Source organism: Perognathus longimembris, chromosome 25 (assembly GCF_023159225.1).
Source record: "Perognathus longimembris pacificus isolate PPM17 chromosome 25, ASM2315922v1, whole genome shotgun sequence".
NCBI classification, from domain to species: Eukaryota; Metazoa; Chordata; class Mammalia; order Rodentia; family Heteromyidae; genus Perognathus; species Perognathus longimembris.
Genome location: NC_063185.1, coordinates 8699821 through 8722111, shown reverse-complemented (window position 1 = coordinate 8722111; position 22291 = coordinate 8699821). Strand labels below are relative to the sequence as shown.

The window sequence follows — 22291 nt, the reverse complement described above, 5'->3', positions numbered from 1 at the left end:
TTCATGTCTCTAGTTTGTTTCTCCGGTGGACACTGGCAAAGGTGGTGGGATGAAAATTAGCCTCCTCCACCCACCTAACCCCCCCACAATCAGATAGAAGAGGGAGCTGTGGGCCACTCGACTCCAGCAAGAACTATCCTTGGCCTGGCTCCCATCCTTTCCCCACCCCACATCGTGGGGGCCGAGAGTCGTCTGATCTTCCCCAGATGCTAGCAAAACCCTGGGCTTGCGCTCTGCAGACTGCAGTGCCGCATTCCTGTAGGCCACAGATGCGAGGTGAACTTCTTGGTCTCTCGAGAAGTGTTCATTTCCCCATTTCAATCTTCAGGTGGCAGAAGTTCATCAAGGCTTACAAAACAATCTGCCAGTCCATCCTTGACCCTTAGTGGGATTCTGTATGTAATTATTATTTTTCCCCTCCCTAATTTTCAGAGACATCAAAGAGATGATTTATCAGGTCCATTTTATTGGTTGCTTATAACAATTTTTATTTTTATTTCCAGTTGATTCATCAGTGAGCTCGAGAAGTGCTTATTTGGCCTTCCTATCAGCTGGCACCAAGCGCCCTTAAACCAGTGGTTTATACACCTACTCTGCCTACAGATCATGTATCTCTTCTTAGATGGTTTTTTCCAGAAGCAGAATGGAGGAGAGGGGTAGCCGGGCTGTCCACTGCTTGCTTTAGTTCCCAAGGCAGCGAAGTACTGAGTTTCAGATACTGTGGCACCAAAACCCATTATGGTTTACAGACTCATTCTGTTCAGCATCCGGCCACCCTGGTGAGAGAGGCCGTCCAGGCAGAGGGCACAACCCTGGAGTCTTCACCGACCTCGGGATTCCCACTTCAAAAGGGAATTGGAAGCCTGGCGTTGGTGGCTCACGCCTGTCACCCTAGCAACCTAGGAGGCTGAGATCTGAGGATTGTGGTGTGGAGCCAGCCTGGGCAGGAAAGTCTGTGAGACTCTTATCTCCACTTAGCCACTCAAAAGGGAAGGAAGTGAAGCCGTGACTCAAGTGGTAGATCACTAGCCTTGAACAACAAAAGCCCAGGTCCTGAGTTCAAGCCTAGGACTGCTACCATTTAAAAAGTGAAATTTGAAGATATATCCTAAGGAAAACTTTATGAAAGAAAGTGCAAGAATAGTAGGGAGTGGGCGGGACACCTCCCCCACCCCCGCTCCCCACCCCCGCTCCCCGCCCCCGAAGTGAGGACAAAGCTCCATAAATCAGGTCTCAAGTCAGGACCAGAGAGCTGCCAGGATGGAATACATCATCAATGGCCAGTAGCTACCCAGCTTTGGGGCTCACGCGAGACCAGAGGACCCCAAACTTGGGGGCAGTTTAGTGCCAGGATTGTCCTGGGTCACACCTGTGAGGACTCGTGAATGTAGATGATGAGCAGACAAATCTCACGCAACCTTTGTGCAAAGGTGTGTCCTGGGATAAGGCTGCACACATCTGGGGCTGGCTTTCATTGACAGCCTTAGGCAAGGACGGCTTGAACTGTGATCTGCTTTGTTCCTAACAATGGCCGCAGCCTTCCTTGCGTGCAGAGGTATTGCCCCTGCTGGCCTTTGCTCAGGAGACCCCTGAGCTCCTTGGTCAAAGCACGGGTTGTATAGCAAGCAGCTCCTGGTTTAGTTTGTTTTGTTTTTGTTGCCAGTCCTGGGTCGTGCACTCAGGGGCCTGAGCACTGTCCCTGGCTTCTTTTTGCTCAAGGCTAGCATTCTACCTCTTGAGCCATAGCACCACTTCCGGCTTTTTTTTTTCTGTATATGTGGTGCTGGGGACTCGAACCCAGGGCTTCATGTATACAAGGCGAGCACTCTACCACTAGGCCATATTCCTAGCCCCAGCTCCTGGTTTAGATCCAAACACATTATTAACTGCTCTTATGCTTAAGAAATAAAGCTGCTGTGATAAAGGTTTCCTGAACAGATAAAAACAATGACATTTCCTTAATTGGTGCATTACTTAAAAGAATGTTAAGCAAATAGTTCAATAAGGGGAGGAGGAATCACAAATGTTTCAGATTGTTTTCTTGTCCCCTCTTCTTGGTTTGTGGGCATTGTAGAGCCCAGGCTGGCCTAAAACTTCCCATCTTCCTACCTAAGCTGAGACTACAGGAGTACATCACCCGGCACAGATGTCAATTTTTTTTTAAATGTTATACCTGAAGAATATATAAAACCTCATTTTTAAAATTACATACACCTTTCAAATCCTGGGGAGTGAGTTTTATGTTTGGCCATCGAAAAATCAACTTAACATGCGGTGTGACTATATTAGCATGTCTTGACTAGCAATCCATTTAAGTCGACCAGGATCTTTTTCTAAAGATCAAAACACAGGTTTTCATAGACCTGAGGTGGAGTTTCTTTGTTTTTGTTCCCCCACCCCCCACCCCACCCCCCCACTCCCCCCCCCCCCCCCCCCCGCGCCAAACCATCAATGCTGAGCATCTGTGGGACAGGACAGACGCTTTTGCCATTACTTCTCATTTCTTTAATACCACAAGAAAAAAAGAAGATGTTCTTTTGAGAGACTAATAGACCTTTTAAAAAAAAATCCCTTTTCAAGTCTCTTTAGACTCACAGGAAACACTGATTCAAAAGACAAAGTGGCAAACGGGGTGACTTCATGGAAATCAGGCAAGGGGGAGAAAAATAGGTTCGGAACCCAAAATAAATCGAATATGTAACACCTTTCCATGCTGTCCCCTTTTCTTCTTGTTTGTCATGAGAATCTATATTTATGGAGAAGTCAGTTGGCTGCTTATCAGGCTGTGTTTTCTGGGAAGAGCGATAATGAGCAATAAAAAGGTGGGAAGGGGAAATGGGGGTGGAGTGGGGAAATGGATGAGCGCCCGGTGGCTTGGTAGGGTAGGGTCTGGGTTCTGCAGGCTCTGATTCCCCTGTGTGCTCTTACATTAATTGGAGAGGGTTAGGACAGGCCCCTCTAATGAGTAGGGGGCTTTCCAAGCAATCGAGAGACTGTTCCTAGTAATTACTTAGTAACATCCCCACGGTCTGGTTGAGAGGGTGATGGAAGGCTTTGTTCTGGGACCAGTGGCTGATCTAATCAGCATTACGGAGAGAGCTCATTAGAATTGAAGTTGGTCATTCTGCCAGCCCCCCTGGGGAAGAATCTGCTGGGCCACCATCCTTGGATGATCTGTGTGTGTGTGTGGTGGGGGGAGTTGTGTGCAGGAAAGGATACAGAGATTTGAAGGATGAGGATATTAAGATCATGGTGTGCAAGAATAGGTTACTTTAAGCCAGGCAGCTCATGCCTGTAGTGTTAGCTACTCAGGAGGCTGAGATCAGAGGATCTAGTTCTGAAGATAGCCCAGGCAGAAAAGTCCAGGAGACTCCTATCTCCAATACACTGCTCAGAAAAAGCCAGAATTAGTGTTGTGGCTCAAGTGGTAGGGTACTAGTCTTGTGCACAAAAGCTCTGGGACACCACCCAGGCCCCGAGTTCAAGCCCCAAGACTGGCACACACACACACACACACACACACACACACACACACACACACACTAGGTTCCTTTAGAAGGAGTGGCAGAGTTGTTTCAAGCATTGAGCTCACCCCACTCCTGGCACATCAGAGTCTTTGCCCATAGTTTATCTTTCTTTTCTTTTCTTTTTTTTTTTTTTTTTTGGTGAGTCCTGGGCCTTGAACTCAGGGCCTGAGCACTGTCCCTGGCTTCCTTTTTGCTCAAGGCTAGCATTCTGCCACTTGAGCCACAGCGCCGCTTCTGGCCATTTTCTATATATGTGGTGCTGAGGAATCGAACCTAGGGCTTCATGTATACGAACCAAGCACTCTTGCCACTAGCGTAGTTTATCTTTCAAGGTGGGAAAGAAATCAAAGTGTCTCTGGGAAGTAATCACCTGGACCTTGGCTGGCTTCTGACTCCACATCAGTGTTTGCTCACAGCCCAGAGGCCACCTGGACAAACCCCGCTCAGGTAAAAAGGCTGGGGGATGCCAGGCAGGATTGTAATCTCAGCAGCCTGTAGGGTCATGACTGTCATATCAGCTTCCAGAGCTCTAACGTGAGTCAGCCATGACTGTGCCCTTGGCTTCCAGCACACACTTAGCACGGAGATGATTTACCATTTTATTAAAGCTCCTTGCTTCCAAAAATGCCTTCTAGCCCTTTATAATATATATATATATTATATAATATGATATATACAATTATATATATATAATATATATCGGAACTATGATTCCAGACTCCTGAAAACCTAGTAGCCCATGCCTGTTAGGCATACACAGATTTATTTCTGCCATCGCCTCTGCAGAGTTAGATCAGGCCGAGAAGATGGCAGGATGCAAAACCACTCTCTGCCTGGCTTCCTTGAGTCTGGAACAGCCAGGCTGGAGGGACTCTTTACCTGCTGATTCCCACACTAGGCCCTCATATTCCAGAGCAACCAAACCCAACAGGTGCTACTCGACCAACCTCCTTCTCCGTACCGCTCCTGCCACGTCACCTGTGTGCCAAAGTTGAAAGGCAATAAATACCACGCAGGAGGAGCGTGGACTACGAAGTGCTCCCACAGGAATCTGCATTCTGCCTGTGTCCTGGCAGCCTTGTGACATCACCATCTCTGTCCCCTATGGCCCTCAGAATCGATCCTGAGAGTCAGGGGAGCCCGTGCCCAAGGGGGACCCTTAGGGAGCTGTCGGGTACACCCATGTGGGGACCCCTTCATCAGGCTGCACTGCAGGGCTGGGCCAGACCCAGCCTTGAGGAAGAGGAGTGGTTTCCTCAGTGTTCCTCAGGAACACTAGGGACCCCCCACGGGGGCAGTGGTTGGAGTGAGTGCCCTCAACGTTCTAGAAACAGTAACCAGGAATATAAATATTAAAGTACAAATGCATGGCTGGAGAGAGGAGGAGAGTCCAATCCCATGTTTTCTAATTACTCCTAAGTATTTCTGGGAATACTGGGGACTAAAGAATATCCTTGTGCCCGCTTCTACCGGCTTGCATTCGGTCTGCGTGAGAAACTCGCTGCCAGGGAATCCAAGGCCTTCCGGTGCATTGTAAGATCTGCCCCGAGATCGCAGAAGTGAAAGAAGGGAAGGAGAAGAGGAGATGGTAAAGTTGGCCACCATTTATGAGTTTAACCGATGGAGACGTGAGCAGCTGTCCCCACACTTCTGCTTGCGTATCTGACCACCGCATTTACTATTTTTTTTTTTTTTTGTATTTTTTGGTGGTGGTGGGGCTTGAACTCTGGGCCTGGCCACTGTCCCTAAGCTCTTCAGCTCAAGGCTAATGCTCTACCACTTTGAGCCACAGTGCTACTTTCGGCTTTTAGTGGTTAACTGGGGGAGATAAGAGTCTCATGGACTTTCCTGCATGGTCTAGCTTTGAACCATGATTCTCAGATCTCAGCCTCCTGAGTAGCTAGGATTACAGGAATGAACCACTGGCATCTGACTCATTTACTTTACTTTGTCTTCTGCCAGCACAAATTTGTGTCAGCCTGTGAGTGTGTTTGTGTGTGTGTTTGTTGCTCCTCCACCCCCTTAATCTGGGCTAACCATTTCTAGAGGTTCCAGGAAGCTGAGTAGATTATAAACTTACAGATACTAAATAGTCCCGTGTGAAGGAGAGTTGACATTCTTTGAATTAAAGAATGGGAGCCTCAGTATTGTGTTGTACTTCTGTTACATTTGATGTTACAACATTTGTTTTAGAGTCATGAATATTTCTCTACAGCTAGCTCTGTTTCAAAACTATTCTAGAGAGTGACAGGTGTTTTCAGTAGGGATCAAGAGAAGGTTGAGCTATGCTTTTCGTTTTGAAGACTTCAGAACATGGGGGAGCACAGGGCCTTCGACAGAAAGAGAGCCCTCCCTGACCGGGTCCACGTGCCTGCCATCTGCTGCTGGGTCAGGGACTGGAACACCTTTCTAGACCCAGGGGCCTTGTAGGAATCTTCCAGAACATTTCCCCCCACCTGGTTAGGAACTAGATAAGTTTCACTTCAAGAGCGCCGTTGGCTCTCCCCGGTGGCGGAACGGTGACTCTGACGTCGCTAGGATTCTGTAAGCTTAGGGGGTGACTCTGTGCTCCCCAGTGCGGGGTCAGCGTGGACAGTCAGCGTGGGCACGTGGTTCCCAAGCCGTCTCACAATCCAACTCACCGGGAAGAGCTAGTTACTTCCACTTTCATCCAAACATCTCAGCATCTTTACCTCAAGAGACCCTTCATCTTTGTGGGTGGTCCAAGCCAACGACACCCCTCCCCCGGGTGCACCCTCCCCCACCAGAGGTAGGGAGGGGCAGAACACAGAGAAAACACGGGAAAGCAAATAGATGCAGGGCCCCCAGCCCCTTCACCAAGCTAGGGTTTTTTGTTGTTGTTGTTTTTTATTTTTTTTTATTTTTTCAAATTTTTATTATCAAACCGATGTACAGAGAGGTTACAGTTTCATATGTTAGGCATTGGATACATTTCTTCAAGCTAGGGTTTTGTGCAAAGGGACGTGGGCCCCTCCTGGCTGTAGAAACCTGTGGAAGAACTGCAGGGTTTGTGTGTGTGTGTGTGTGTGTGTGTGTGTGTGTGTGTGTGTGTGTGTGTGTCTGTGTGTATGTGTTTTTACTCTGGGTAGCCATTCATGTGTCAGATGTTACCAGGTTCGCTTTAACTATTAATTAACGTTTGAACTTGTCATGACAATAATGCCAGCTTCGTACCGACAGAGTGAACTTGTGTGGGTGGCCTTTCAGCACAGGAACACGCATTATAATTAACCCTTTATTCTGTCACGCCGGTTTCTGGGGTGGCTTCCTTTTAGAACATTGCTTTCACGTGCCATTGAAGGCTAACAGTTACTAAAAAAATTTAAAAAATAATAAGTAATAATAATAATAGTATGTTAATTTTCTCCCCTCCCCCCCCATGGTAAAATCCTTTAGAGAGAAAGGCCTGAGGTGCTCATTTGACTTTGCCAGATGGCTGTGTGGAAGGCACTAGGCATGTGGATGGTTCTGTGTCATGGGGACAGTCTGTAAGTCCCCCCTCCGCCCCTCACCCTGGTCCTCATGAGTGTTGTCAAGTGTCTGCCGTCTGAGAAAGACACCGTGTTTTGCACCCCTGTCCTAGATACAGTACAGTATCGGGCACGCCGAGCAGCCCTCCCTGCACGTCCTCTATGACGTCATCTTGATGCCATCACCATGGTGAGTTTTGTTGTCCGGGGAAGGGGGTCCAGCGCTTCCACACTGATTCTGGATGGTGAATGGAAAAGATGTTTTACACCAGGATTTCCCCCATCTGCTTTCAACCGTGCAAAAAGGTGCTGCCACCTCGGTGCCCAGAGATGCCAACCCAAAGTAGAGGAAGTTGCGGGCAGGTGCTGCGGCCCGTCAGAGGAGAATGAACTCAAAGGAAGACACTGAGCGAGCAGCGACTGCTCAGGCCGAATTTAGCTCTCTGTCTCTGTCTCTGTCTGTCTGTCTCTCTGTCTCTGTCACTCCTTGTCTCTCCCCTAACACCTACGTAATGCAAAGCAGTGTGTATAAAATATAAGGGGTGCCTGATCACAAACAACCACCCTACCCACCCCTTTATCCTTCTGTGCCGTGATTCTGGTAGAGATATTGTGATGCCTGAGGAGAATGAATGGGGGCAGTTCTTCCTTCTGGGTGTCAGAGGACAAGCCAGGCCCAAGCTCTCCCAGGAGGAGGGATACCCAATGAGATCTACACTGGGCAATCTTGGTGAACTAAAGGAGGATTTCGCCCAGAGACAGATTTCTAATACCCATGGCAGAGACAATGCACAGGCCTGGCATGCTTCAGATTGAGGCTGAAGGGATCACAGAGTTGTTTGATCTGCAGGACCATTGTACTGTTTATTTACCACCTGTGTTTAGTTCTTATTTATTGTTGGTAGTGCTGGGGTTTGAACTCAGCCACACCTCAACCCCTACTCAGCTACTTTGAAAGGGGAATTTCAAATGATTTTGAATCAAAAGCAGGATGATGGGTGATTTTTTCTAATTGCATAATGGTTTCTCCTAGTGTGATAATAACTGCATACTTTGAAAATATGACTTGAATCCTATCTCATTAGCTAAAGCAAACCGATCTAGCTTATAAATGAGAATTTATATAGTTAAAAAAAAGGAGTTTCATGGAAGTTATGAAGTTGAGCACAGGAAAGTGAATAAGATGAAATGAACTTGGAATGGAAAGTAAAAGTAATAGGAAAATAAAGCAGGCTAGTAAACTCCCAAGAATGCATCCTGGTCGATACAAATCAATCAGATAAAGTAATAGATTACAGCTTGCCAAATGCCAGTCGGTGTGCAGACCAGAAGTGAAATAGTAACTAAATACAAAGGACCCAGACTTTAAAACCCCGGAAAAATAATTGAATCTGATTTTCTACATGTGAGGGGAATGGTGTTAAAAAATCAAGTTGCTGAAGGAAGTTTGTCAGGTTTTCAATGTGCCAGAGGTGCCAGGATAAATCGGTACACATTTAAGTGAAGCCACGCAGTTGTCGGTGTTACACGAATTATTTTAAAGCATTAGACAAATTATAGAAATATTATACTGATGCACATGGAGAGAGGGAGGGAAGAACAGGGAAGAAAGAAGGAAGAAAGGAAGGGTGTTTATTGGAAATACCAGATGTGGAAGTCTGAAGTTGTGTTATGTAAGGATAGATATTTTAAACATTAAATTAAACTAATGGAACACTTAATATGCAATGAAGTAAACCTTACTTGATTGTAGTTTAAATGTCTTATTAACCTCTGTGAATGATTTCCGGTGGGAAAGATACGGTCATCTCCAAGGTTATATTACAACAAAAGATAGTTGTTTAGCAAACACACCAAATTAAAATTTCCAGAAAGGAGGCTGGGGCATCACTCCAGTGGTAGAGCACCCTGCTTAAGCAAGCACTAGGCCTCCAGTTCAAATCCCAGTACTTCAAAAGGCAAAGAAAATTCTAGAAAATCTCCCAGCCATGCATGGTAATGAGGTGTGCTTACTGTGGGGGAGGCTGGCATGAAGAGGTTTAAGATGGTCATGGTGGACCTTACTTAGCTTTGTCTATTACGTTTACTTATTTATGTATCTTGTATATAATTCATGTGCGCATATGGAAAGCAGGTACTGAAATAGATTCCGGGAGATACACATTGCAAACGAGGTAGCCGATAAGAAGAGTCGAAGCACACCTGTCACACCTCTACTCAGAACCATTCCTGAGCAGATGCCCAGAATCACAGTGCTCTGAGAGCTCCAGACAAGAGGGGTATGAAGGGACTGGGGGTGATTCGTTACCCGGTACCCCAGGGTCACTTCACTTCCACGCGCGTGCCTTTGACAGCTCAGGAGACTGAGTGGCTGCTCATCTTAGCCCCCACTGCTCCTGCAAGGGGGGATTAAATGCCCATCAACAAATTATTTTTAAGGAAAACGATGCTTTTAAAGGATCACAGAGCCCCCATTACCAATATTGGAAAACAAAAAATGAAAAAAAAAAAACAAAAACTCAATCCATGGAGTCCGTGAGCCGATCTGGTACATAGCATTTATGTGCAGAGTTCACAAGCACCGTCCATACAAAGCGTCTTCTGAGCTTTTAGGAGCAGATAAATATATTAAACCTTTTCTGTGTGTGCACCCCTCGATCCTGCCTGCTTACTGTGGTTATTTAAATTCCTAAGAAGATGAAAATGGACTGTTTTCAAAGTGCTCACCATCACCCATCCTACATTAGCAGCGATCCTAAAAGTTTACATCCGTGGGCTGGGGATATAGCCTCGTGGCAAGAGTGCCTGCCTCGGATACACGAGGCCCTAGGTTCGATTCCCCAGCACCACATATACAGAAAACGGCCAGAAGCGGCGCTGTGGCTCAAGTGGCAGAGTGCTAGCCTTGAGCGGGAAGAAGCCAGGGACAGTGCTCAGGCCCTGAGTCCAAGGCCCAGGACTGGCCAAAAAAAAAAAAAGTTTACATCCTAAAAGTTCAGGTTACTATTACCTCCATCATTCTTCCATTCCCTTTGTGCTAGTCCTGGGGCTTGAACTCAGGACCTGCATGCTGTCCTTGAGTTTGGTTTAGCTCAAGGCTAGCCCTCTACTACTTGAGCTGTAGCTCCATTTCCAGCTTTTTGGCTGTTCATTGAAGAGAAAGAGTCCTTCCCTGAGCTGGTGAGGAGCCACAGTCCTTTGATCTCAGCCCCCTGAGAAGCCGGATTCCAGGCATGAGATACTCCCATGGCTGAATACGAATAAAGGTATTTCTTCCCTAAGTCACACACTTGGAAAATGGTGATGTTGGGAGTTCACGCCCCAAAGGAGGCTGCTCCCAACCTGTCCCTAGTCCCCAAAGACCACTCCCCAGCAGTGTGTGTGGCTTCTGGGAGATGCTTTCCCAGAAGGGAGAGGTATGGGGAGCCACTGAAGGACTTGTTCCTTCATTAAGTTCATCTTGGGACAAGTCTAGAACTGACAGGGACAGCTTGTCATGTTTACGGGTCCCTCTGGGCCCCACTTCACCTTTCTGTGTTTATCTTTTATGACTACGGTTCTGTTTTGCCATCGGCAGGCCTGTGCATGTGTTTGCGTGTGCAAGGGTGTCTGCGTGCATGCAGTGCGGGGGAGGGGGGGACACCCCCTCTTGCTGCTGTTGGAGCTGCCCCTGGCTGCCATTTTGTTCGCACATGTGAACACGCGGCCCATTGTGCCTCTCCTAAGAGCCGACCAGTCTTGAACGTGGAGCTAGCAAAGTTGTGCCTTTGCTGGGCACAAAAGCAGCACCCGTTGGGTTGATTTAAAAAAGAAAGAAAGAAAAACCACGAGGTTTGAATAAAAAGCCTTTCGGCCATTCAGAGGCGCTGGCTTTGTGTGGCTGTTCCCGACTGCAGAGAGAATCCTGGGCGGACAATGGGGTACCTGAAGGAGCCCCGGCACATCAGGCTTTGCAAGACCTGGGACGGTTGCCAAGGTGCTTGCTGGAAGATCGGGGCCTTTCTTTGTGGTCCAACCTCGATAAGCATATGGCCGTTTGTTGTTAGTGTTTGTGGTAGTTTGCCTGCCAGCGTGACTTTCACAATTTTATGGCCATGATGTCTTCCCCACAAGGCGGTACTTGGGGAATTCTTTCTTTTTTTTTTTTTATCCTTCCTGTTCAGGTCCACCCTGTGTGAGATGTACAGTGAGACTTTGATTGGTCAAAGTCCACCCCGGTGTGGCTGGCCTTCCCACGGCTGTGTCCCCCGTACAATGTCTCTTTCTTCTCAGAGCTGGTGGCAAATGTCTGGGCAGTCTCGGCTATTTAAAACCAGCCAAGCAGGAATCCTAATGCTGACAGAGAGGAGTCTTTGGTTTATTTGTAAGTAGACAATGGACTCAGCTCTTCCTCACTGCAATCAAATTCCAATCGCTCTTAGAAATGGGACCCAAGGACCAATCTAGTCCAGCAGGGAGGAGGTGGAAACGGGGGGGGGGGGGGGCGTTGCTGATAATTCACTGCCTCTCTTCACCTCGGTGCCTCACACTTGTTTTCTTTCCCTAACTGGCGGTTCTTGTACAAGAAAATCAAGTTCCTCGCAGGTAGACCCGAGCTGGGGTTAAACACAAGTCCAGTCTGGTGGGCGTCTTTATCTGAAATCTTTGGTGTGGGTGAAGGAGATGGAGGTGATTGAATGATCTGGACAGCTGTGTTTTAAGTGTGTGTGGCTGTTCCTTTTTTAGTGATTAAAAAACAAAAGTGGCGATGCCTAAAGACCAGCAAGTATGTTTGCATGCTTTTGGGAGCCATAGAAGAACCTTGCTTTGTAAGCAGTCCCTGGATGATAAGGGAAACAGAAATGGAGACAAGAGCCATAATATGTTTTTACAAAGTCATTGGTATTTGGAGTCTCTTAAGCACAGGTGCTGTGCTGAGGGTTATGATATGGGGTATTTAAAAGTTGGACTGTGATGGTAGAGGACTTAACTTGCACAGGACTGGATATGATGGAGAGAAAGGGGAGAGAGGACAGGCAGGCCAAGTATGGTGGCATACACCTGTAATTCCAGCTCTAAGGAGGCTGCGGTAGGAACATCATGATCACAAAGTCAGCCTGGGTTCCATAGTGAGACCTTGTCTTCAAAATGAATAAAACTATCCACCTAAATAAATACCTAAGCTGGACATTTGCCCTCTATTGTCTCTCTCTCCGAATAGCTTCAGCTCCATTTTTCTGGGTGTGTCTGGATCCTGGGGTTCTTGACCCCTGTAATCTTGACAGAAGGCGGTTAGGTCATCTTTCCCATTGGAGTCAGCCTGCCTGCCAACCATCTACATTCCTGGCTAGTATTTGAACCACCATCAACCCAGTCACCCTGTATTTCTGGGTGACTGTGAGGTCAGGTGAATAGTGAACAGCCTCTACTATGGCTTCCAGTCGTTTAAAACCCAAAGAGTACATGCCAGTATGTACACTTGTACAAGCTCACAACCATTTCCTCCAGGTCCTTCCAGTCCTCTAACCTGTGGTAAAGCCAGCATGGGGCTTACATGGACATAACACCTGTACCCCATGTCTCCCTAGCCCGCTGACCTTCCTGGTCACCTCTGTTGTCCCATTTGCTGTTTCCTTCAGGGTTGTTCTGTGAACTCCGTCTCCAGCTTGCTTGCTTGCTTCCTTCCTTCTTTTTTTTTCCTTCCTTCCTTCCTTCCTTCTTTCCTTCCTTCCTTCCTTCCTTCCTTCCTCCCTTCCCTCTCTCTCTCCCTCCACCTTCCCCTCCTGTGACTCTAGTCATAGCCCCTATGTCAACTGTGCCCAATATTATGGCAAATGTCTTTCTCCCTGAGGCTAAGTGGCTAAATTTACTTCCACAGGAGCAAGGATGAATAAATACCCTTTTCTGGTATTTCAATTGTCAGAAAGCCTGAAACTGGAATTTTTTCCATGGGAATTTCGTGAGTTAGGTTTCAGTAGTCTGTGTAGAAAAGCCTTCTGTCATCACAGTATAAAGTCTTCCTATTTGCATTCATAAACTCAGGGACAATGCCCCCTGACACTGCCCAGAGCCCTGGGTGTTCAGCAGAAAGGCATGATGGGAGATGTCAGGGCACACAGTCCAGGGGGAGGCAGTCTGTTCATCTGTGGACACCTAGACCTGTTCTCCCTCACAGCTAGTACCATGGTGAAAGGAGACAGCAGGGAGCACTGGACAGGAAGCAAGGGCCAGAGCCAGTCCCTGAGCTGGTGACACTGGAGTTCTCTAGGAAGTAGCAACCAGAAGTCACTGTAAGGCTACTGAGGACTAGGAGATCATTGGGCGGGCAGCTGGTGAAGGTGGGCTGGACCAGGCCTGGGGGCCTCTGGGGGAGATTGGCACATTGTAGGGAAGCAGTGATGGTCAGAGAGGCTTGGCTTACACTGCATGAGTGAGCTCTGGCCAAACAAAATGGCAGCACCAAAGCTGGACAGGAGGGAAGGACCGCTAGTTGTTGAAGAATGGACAGAGCTCACTAAGAAAATGCTTTTTGGTTGGGGACTGTGTCTGATGGCTGCCCCCCACCCTTGAGTGAACTCAAGGCCTTGTGTTTAGCAGGCAGGCGCTCTGCCCTAGTCCTTTGGGGGTTGTGTTTTTTTAGATGGAGTCCCCCTTGCTTTACTGGTCAGCCTCCAACTGAGATCCTCCTGCTGTGTCTGTGCCTCTCAAGTATTGGGGATTACAGAGTGTGCCCCACTATGCCTCCCCCTCGGGAGGCTTTTGAGAGTAGTTCTGAGGGAATCACAGGAGGAAAAAGGCTTTGGAGGGGAGTGAGGGGAGGAAGTCAATACATTCAGGTCACGGCTACCCTTGCATGTGTTGGATAATGAAGAAAAGTGCAGCCTTCAAGAGAAGGAATGTGTGTGGAATGTCAGTGAATTGGAAGAAAACTAAACCAGCAGAGGAAGGGTGGTGTAATGGGGCCCAGCAACCCCCCCCCTCCGGGGATGGCTATGGCCGTGGGAGAGAGGGGGGCAGGGGCCCAGGGACACGGGCTGGACAAGAAGAGGGCTGGAAGAATTTGAAGCGGGAGTTGGGTATAGAATCCTAGGTGTTGTCTTCCTTGTTTTCCCCCAGGCGGGGCCGTCTGCTTTCTAGAAAAGTATGCTGATAAACTTTCCCATAATCAGGGCTCCCTAATCCATGTTCAGTTTCTCCAGGAAATCATTTCAATCAGAGTGCCCTCCCCAAGTACCCCCACTTAGTCCAAGTTTTCCTGAAACATGTCAGCACTGAAAAATGTAAGAGGGCAGCCAAAGAGGTCCCAGTGAAAAGACGGAGAAGGGAATCCACCCCTGGGAACAGTGGTCCTCCCGCCCCCAACCCTTCTGTGCCAAAGTCTCTGGGTGAAGCCAGAAGACATTACCCCCACCTCCAGCACTGGGTGGAAAGGCAGCCGCACCCCTCCCCCATCCCACCCCAGGGAAGGTGGATGTCCCCTCTCGCCAGCAAATGTGTTCAAATAATGCTACAAAAGAGAATGGCAGGCACAGACAGCTCAGAGGAAAGCCCAGGTGAGGCTAGCCCATGGGCAGTTGCTCAGGGCGTGGAGAAACCCGATCCCCACATCATAAATTATACACTGTTTACACCTGTCATCTCTGTCTGGGTCTCTGTTAATGATACTTTAACAACTGGCTGCTGGTGACAACATGAGAAAAGCCAGAGCTCTCAGAGCCACCACATTCAAAATAACAGCAAAGCTCTGGGAGCCAGGGGAGGCCTTCAGCCACCGGGTTGGGGCCTTAGCAATGCCTTGGGAAGGACAGGAGGGTATTTATTTGCCAGAGGTCATTCGAGCCCATGCATCTGAATTCTACCATCCAGAGGGACTCACATATCTCAGAGACACCAACCAACATGTAGGTCCTAACATTCCTGCACTGGAAGGGCCAATCAGCATCGTGGGTCTGGACATTCCAGTGCCGGAAGGACCAGTCAGCACCATGAGTCCGAACATTCCCATGCTGGAAAGGGCCAATGAGCATTGTAGGCACTAACAGCCCCACACTGGAAGGACCAATCAGCATCATGGCTTCACGAGATTGGGTTGTGCAAGGTGTGTACTGGCCCCTGCCCGCCGCACTCTGCAGTGCCCAGGGTAGACTGGCGGGCACTTGTTAAATAAATAAATGCTTAGTGACTTTAAGACTAGGGAGATGGCTGATTAGAAGGTCTGTAAACATGGTAGTTAAGAGTGTGGGCTTTGGAGTCCGTCAGTCCCAGGTTCAAACCCCAGTTTCCCCCCTCTTTAGTTAATGGGGGACCTGAGGACATCCTCTCACCTATAAAAGGGAGGTAATAGCAGCCTGGACCTCGGGGTGCTCCACCAGACTATGAGTCATTGGGCCTCAAGAGCTAGATCTGAGCTGACAGACACATAAATAAATACTACTTTGCCAGAATATAACAAACAAATATTATTTTGCCCTGAATCCCTTTGGGCAGAGAGAGTTCTAGAAATATACCACTTGATGTAAAGGTAAGCAGGTAGCTGGTCACTGGATATTTATTTGTTTCCAGGGGCTCATTTCTTTTTTTTTTTTTTTTTTTTTTTTTGGCCAGTCTTGGGACTTGAACTCAAGGCCTAAGTCCCTGGCTTCTTTTTGCTCAAGGCTAGCACTCTGCCACTTGAGCCACAGCACCCCTTCTGGCCTTTTCTATATACGTGGTGCTGAGGAATCGAACCCAGGGCTTCATGTATATGAGGCAAGCACTCTACCACTAGGCCACATTTGCAACCTCTACAGTGGCTTATTCCTAAAGAGACAAACTTTATGGAGCTATGGGTGTTTAGCCCTTAAAGTCCAAAAGGCTTTCAGTAAGATTATACTTTAAAAAAGAAAAGAAAAGAAAAGAAATTCCCTCAAAGATCCACTCTGAATCTTGTTTGAAAGAATGAGTCAAGCTTCTAAGATATTTCCCCACTCCCTTGGGGGGTCAGGGGAAGTTTACCAGATTCTATGTCCTTCTGGAAACCCGAAACACATCTGGGAAGCCAAATTCCCATCTTAACACAGTAGGGAGCAGCTGAGTTATCATTTTTTTTTAAAGCTCCCAGAACACATAGGCTCCTGGTGAGAACATGGAAAGAAAGGAACATTATCTTTCTAACTGCCTGAAGATGAAATCCATAATACCTCAGTGAGACAAAAAGAAAAATGCATATTAAAAAATCGAGACCATGTATAATGTGGCAATCCTACAGTATTGGAATTGTACAACTACCCACATACAGATTCTCTTTAGCCAATTATGAGAAGCCGTGGTGACTTTTACAATAGAATGAATACAAACAGTGGTCATTCCTAAAGGATATTTAAGATTTAACAGCATCTTAGTTTGAACGGCTGTACCTGCACCCACTCTGAATTATACTGCCTTCTAATTAATAAGAAAGCAAACAGAAACCTCTCTCAAAGAGGAAACGCAGATTTAGAAATCACTGTCGCAATGTTTACTTTTACAGTCATTCTCTCTGTGTCTCAAGATGCTAAAATGGGTTGAAAAATGTAAAATGTGTAGTCAAGCACTATTGACACTTAACCAGCTCTCTTAGCCCTCCTGGTAGCTTCTTATTCTTGCTCGGTTTGAGACCTAAGATTCTGACGCCCTTGAGATGTCCTACATGCCATCATTGTTGATGCTAGTTTCCCAGCTATGACACAACCATGCAGTCCCTAGAATACGCTGGCTGTGTGATACACTTGTGCAGCTGCAACATCTGGAATGTAGCCATGTCGTTGGGGGTTTCTTTGTCCTTTGCCTTTTGGAAGTGTGTTGGCCATGGTGCTTTCTGTCTAATTTAGGGGCGGGAAGGCTTCTGGTGGGGGAAAATCATGGTGCCTCCTTCAGCCTGGGCCAGTGCATGCTCATTACCTGAGTGGATATTGGAGTCCAGTCACTTTCAGTACCCGCAAGGTTATCAGTTCCATTAAGTTAATTTACTCGAACTGGCTTTCCTGATAATCAACTGGGACTTTTCCGTCAGCTTGGTATTGTCACTGCAGGTGAGCTGGGGGGGTGGGGGGGCGGGCACGGGGTCTGTGTGGTTAGACTTCCCAGACATGCCCAGAAACACACCCTGTGTTCTCAGGTGAGAAACTTAGCAGGCTGTGGGCTGTGGCTTGCTATTCACTTCTGGTTTCAAAGGATGAAGTTGGAAGATGAGAAAGAATTGCTCAGCTAATGCGCCCCCCCCCCCCCACACACAACACACTGTCCAGTTGTTAAGGAAATGAAGAAAGGAAGAGGAAGCTAAGTGCAGACAGGGTCACACATTTGCTGATTAGGTGTTTAACTCTGGTGATCCTGGAGAGCTGTCAATTGCTGTATAACTAGATTCACTTAAAAGATACGACCTAAAGGAAAATTTATCTACAACTTACATCTTCCCAAGAAGCTGTTAATTAAAGAGAAACCTAAACTGCCTCTTTCCCTTCCCCCTTCTTTCCCCTTCCCTCCCCTCCCTTCCTCCTGTTCATCTTTCTCCTTCCTTCCTTCCTTCCTTCCTTCCTTCCTTCCTTCCTTCCTTCCTTCCCTCCCTCCCTCCCTTCCTTTCTTCCTACCCCCCTTTTGTTCCTCCTTGTCCCTCTTCACCCTCTCCCCTTCTCTCTGTATCTCAGCTGCGTCTTGGTTCTCACAAAGAGCCCTCGCTGCGTGCTATTTACATTTGAGTATTATATTAATGACACCCCAGCTGGACTTTGGGTTTCCAGATCCACTGGTGTAGTGCTGTTTCTATGTTAACATTTAATCCTATCTAAAGGTTTGTGTCTTGTAAGGTTGGCGTTTAACTAAATCACTTCCTGACTGGCCTTCACACCAAGCAGTTAACGCTGAAAGCCTAAGACTAATAATAAAACTTTACTAGAACTAACTTGTCTGACAGGAAAAACTTAAATGATTATTGGACCACAAAAAAAAGTGTTCTTGAGGAAAGTATATATAAATCAGAGGCTGACACTATGGTACCAGCCCTTTTTCATTGCACACTAGCTTTCTGGAGTAAGATGGAAACGAATTTCTCACCTTCCCATGACTCCTTGGGAGACAATCTCTTTCTGACAGTATTTATGTGGGAAATACTTCCCCACATGTATTTTCTTGCATTGAAACACAAATTGGTGTAGCCAGCCCTAATCCATTTGTTTAATTTGGCCATATTTGTCTTTTGGCTATGTTCAATTTTTCCTTAGCCAAGATTTTTAGAGAAGCCAGCGCCATCCATTTATTTATCTCTTTTTAGAGCCAAAACATTCACTTTCTTTTTTTTTTTTTAAAGTTCAGACAAAAAGATGTTTTACGTTGAGCATGACTGTGAAGAATTAATCTGTTTTCCCTGGTAGGAGCTTTAAGTAACAGTCTAAACTTTATTGTCAGGAGTAGATAAAATAAATATCATCATCTTTTCACACTCAGGAGGATTCTGGGCCAGCTAAATCTTCCTCAGTTCTTATTTCATTGTCCATATAATTGAATGAAATATCTAGTCTAATGCAATATCAAGGGCACAGATTTAATAATACAGAACTTGGGGGAACGCAAAATTTACTCTGCTGCAGATAGCGGTTGCTTCCTTGTAAAGGGGGCAGAGGTGTCCAGCTACGCACATCCGTGTCACCCCAGCATGGAGGTAATTGGGTTTCTGAAGCCAGCTGGTTCTGCAGCCTTTAAAGTCAGGATTCTGGTACATTCTATGCTAATGACGTCACAAGGACCAATCCATTACAGATTGAGCTAGCGGAGCAAATCTAAGCCTTTCTGGCAAAGTCTAGACATAACAGTGGATAGCATTCTTCCTTTTTACTTATTCATTTTTTTTAAATTTTTGTACTATATCGACACACATCGTGAACAAAGATTGCATATGAGACTACCCACAGATCCATTTCTTTTCCCATCAGGCACTTGTGTGCCCGTGCCAAGCTTACCCACAAGGGGTGTGGACAGAATTTAGGTAAATGAATAATAACAACTTGACTATGAGGGCACCATTCCTTTTGGGTCCTCTGGAAGAAAGGAGAGAGACCATAGAGCTTTGCTGATAGCAGCAGTCAAGGAGGATGTTCCTGAGGAGGTAACGTTTGTAGAGTGTTGAAGGCAGCAAAAGGAATGAGATAGAGAAGTGAGATCTGGAGAGAAAAAAATCATTGGCAAAACTGTGTTGAGGGGAGGAGAAATAAACCTTCAAGCCCTAGCCTGAGAAAGAGCCGTGCACAACACAAAGGGAAGGAAAGAAAATCCAAGAAGAGAGTCCTTCTAAACTCAGCTTAATGTCTGCCCATTCGATCTTGTTTGGGGGACAGATTATTTGAAGTCTAGGGTAGAAACATAAGGATGGGCAATGGCTGGGTAGGAAAAGTGAGGTTCCGGACTAACGTCTTGGGGAGAAGATTCTAGGGAGAGAGTCCTGAGTGTTGCTTTTGCCCCTGCTCTGTCTGCCAGCCAACGCCACCTTCCTTCTGGCACCACAGTGGGTGGCTGAGCCAGTAGTATAGGCCATTCCTTCCCCTAAAGGAATCGCGTAACTTCCCATGAAGTTTGATAGCTGCCTAAGATTCTTCTTCGAGAAGCCACAAAATGTAGCCAGGTCGGGTTCAAACACAGATGGCTGTGTTTGTGAGATTTGGGGAACAGAGCAAAACTAAAAGAAAACAAAGCAACAACAACAACAAAAACGAAGCTGGAGTAAGCCAGGGCTTTCAAGAATCAAGGTGTAGGAAACACATAAATAAAAACTCAAAATGCTTGATGCTAGGGCGGCCATTCTAGAACTTTCCAAATGCCAACCTGGGATCCATGGGCCTTGGAAGGAGCACATAAACCACGTTTGTTAATGGCTCTTTCTAGGCTGGGGGTTGGCACCCACATGCCAGCCGGGTAAAGGGGAGGAGCCTGGGGGCTTGACCAGCTGGGTAAAGGGGAGGAGCCTGGGGGCTTGACCAGCTGGGTAAAGGGGAGGAGCCTGGGCTTCAGGAGCGTCAATAGCTAAGCCACTTGGCTGTTGATGGCAGAAAACAGGTAGAACCTCCTAGAATATTTGCTCCCGAAAGCAGAGACCTCTCCTGCTGGAGGAATTTGAGGACCTCCGGCATGCTCAACAAACTCAGACTTCAAACGCAACTAAGGCCCATTTTGACTCGGAGATGCTAAACGCATCCCAGGAAACATGTCCAGCCTGGTAGGCTGGCAGACATTGTTGGAAGGAACAACAAGCAAACCACAGGGAGAAACAAGATGAAGAGTGAAGAGAGAGTACCTGGTGCTCAGGTCTTCAACCAAAGCTTTTTTTTCTTGCATTACTAGAAAAATATTTCCTTTGTTCTTAAAAAGATAGCAAAGAGAAAGTATAGAACATCTGACTTCTAATGGATATCAACACCTTCTAAAAAGTGTGTGTGTGTGTTTGTGTGTGTGTGTGTGTGTGATCATATACTTTCGATAAGAGCTTTGGGACCTGTGAGGTAAATTGTTAGGTAGAATGATGTCTTTAGCCCTAACATAGCTATTACTAATGGGAACTGTGTAATTATTTTGGTTTTCAATGGGGAGATGGTTCGGGATTTTTATTTTTGTGTACGATTTGACTGTTGCCCTCTTGATATTTATGAATTCTTGCAAGGGAACCCAAGCCTCAGATCTCTGGGCTGGTAATGAGGAAAAGAATATAATACGAATAACAGGGGAAGGATTATGAATGGGAGATCACCACAGGGGCCAGGCAGATATTCTGTGCGGCTTTAATTGGGAATCCGAGTTTTCACGGAGTTACTTTTCTCTTTAGCTGATATAATTAAGTCTGGTCTGACACCACTGACCAACGCCTGATGGAGAGTCGGTTGCTAACAATGCAGCAATCAGTAATCAAAATTTATATTTCCCAGGTGATGGGGGTGCAGAGCTGCAGAGAAAGGCATGGTTGATAAGGCCTAGAGGGGTGATCCCAAAGGTGGGGCTCCTGGGGCCACCTCTCCCTGGCAGATGGTGTGGGGGGGGAGGACGGGGTGAATGGAGACTGCTTTCCTTCAACCCTGTCTGTCTTGGAAGCAGAAATACTCTGCTAGTCTCACACTGGAAAAGAACCTTCTGGGTGGCTCCCTGTAATTTCTGTGGATTAAATTATATTTGTAAGTGTGTGGGGGTATGGTGGACATGAAATGCACGTCATGAAGTTGGTACCAGAGCTGATCTGACGGAGTCCAGCCGGCCTGTCCCTGGCCTGGCAGCTGGAAGTGTTATGGCCTGTGCAATTCCTATCATAGATGAGACCACCTGGGGGTGCACTGGAATTTCCAAGGTCCAGGCCACCCCACTCCCTGCTCCCCACCTCCGAGCCAGTAAAGATATCATCTCTGGGTATGGTATGGGACCCAGGTGTCCTTCGTGTTGTCTATGATGGGCAGACAAGTTTGGGAACCGCTGGCTGGTCTTCACAGTATGTGTGTTTGGTTAGGGAGAGAGCCACCTACGTGTGTGTGTGAGAGAGAGAGAGAGAGACAGACAGACAGACAGACAGACAGAGACAAAGACAGAGAGACAGAGAGCATGAGCAGACAGGCACATCCCAGTAGGCACTGTTTACTTCCCAGGTTCCAGTTGAAGTTGAGATTGGAATTGGAAACCACTGCCTCTCACTCCAGTGAGACCCAAGGAGAATCAGATGACCCCGCCCCCACCCCCAGGGAGGAGACGTAACTTCAGAGTGGGTGCCCTACACTCTGCCCTGAAGAGCAAACAGGACCCCCCCCTCCCAAGAAGGAAGAAGTAGACTTGGTCCCTTTCTGTCACCCAGGGGTGTGCATGTGGAATATATGGGTTAATGAGGAGAGAAGGGAAAGCTAGCTCACAGCTCCTCTTCACATACACACACACACACTCGCACACATACATACACACACACACAACTGTAATGGACATTTGTTGATTTGTTGTGGCCTGCCTTCTTGAATAGCCTTCTTTTTTTCTTTTTTGAAAGCCAGTTACGTCAGGCAGCTAGCCTCATGGCCCATGTGATTTTGTGCCATACCATCGGCCACCATAAATATTCATCACGTGACTAGTGCTTACACATGTTCCCGGCCCTGTCCGCTAGTGTTGGCAGAACATTGGGAAATAATGGTGAGAATTGGCAAGTATCACTAGGCTAAAGTTCCAGGTTTGCCCCTGGAGACAGTAGTTTTTATTTTTATTTTTTAAAATGAAGTAATAACTGGTTTTGTTCTAAAAAAAAAAGACACACATGCAGGAGAATTA

The 22291-nt window shown here is 47.0% G+C and overlaps 1 protein-coding gene across 5 annotated transcripts in view; it reads left to right on the top strand.

Moving 5' to 3' along the window:
* Positions 1–22291, top strand: part of Sema6a (semaphorin 6A) — a 113297-nt gene that overhangs the window by 21994 nt on the left and 69012 nt on the right. The window contains exon 1 of one of the 5 annotated variants that reach the window (XM_048334379.1): positions 10683–11381. The exons of the other annotated variants lie outside the window; for them this stretch is intronic. The gene's annotated coding sequence lies outside the window, so the exon portion shown is untranslated. Of the gene's footprint in view, positions 1–10682; positions 11382–22291 lie in introns of those variants that run through there. 5 annotated transcript variants of the gene reach the window in all.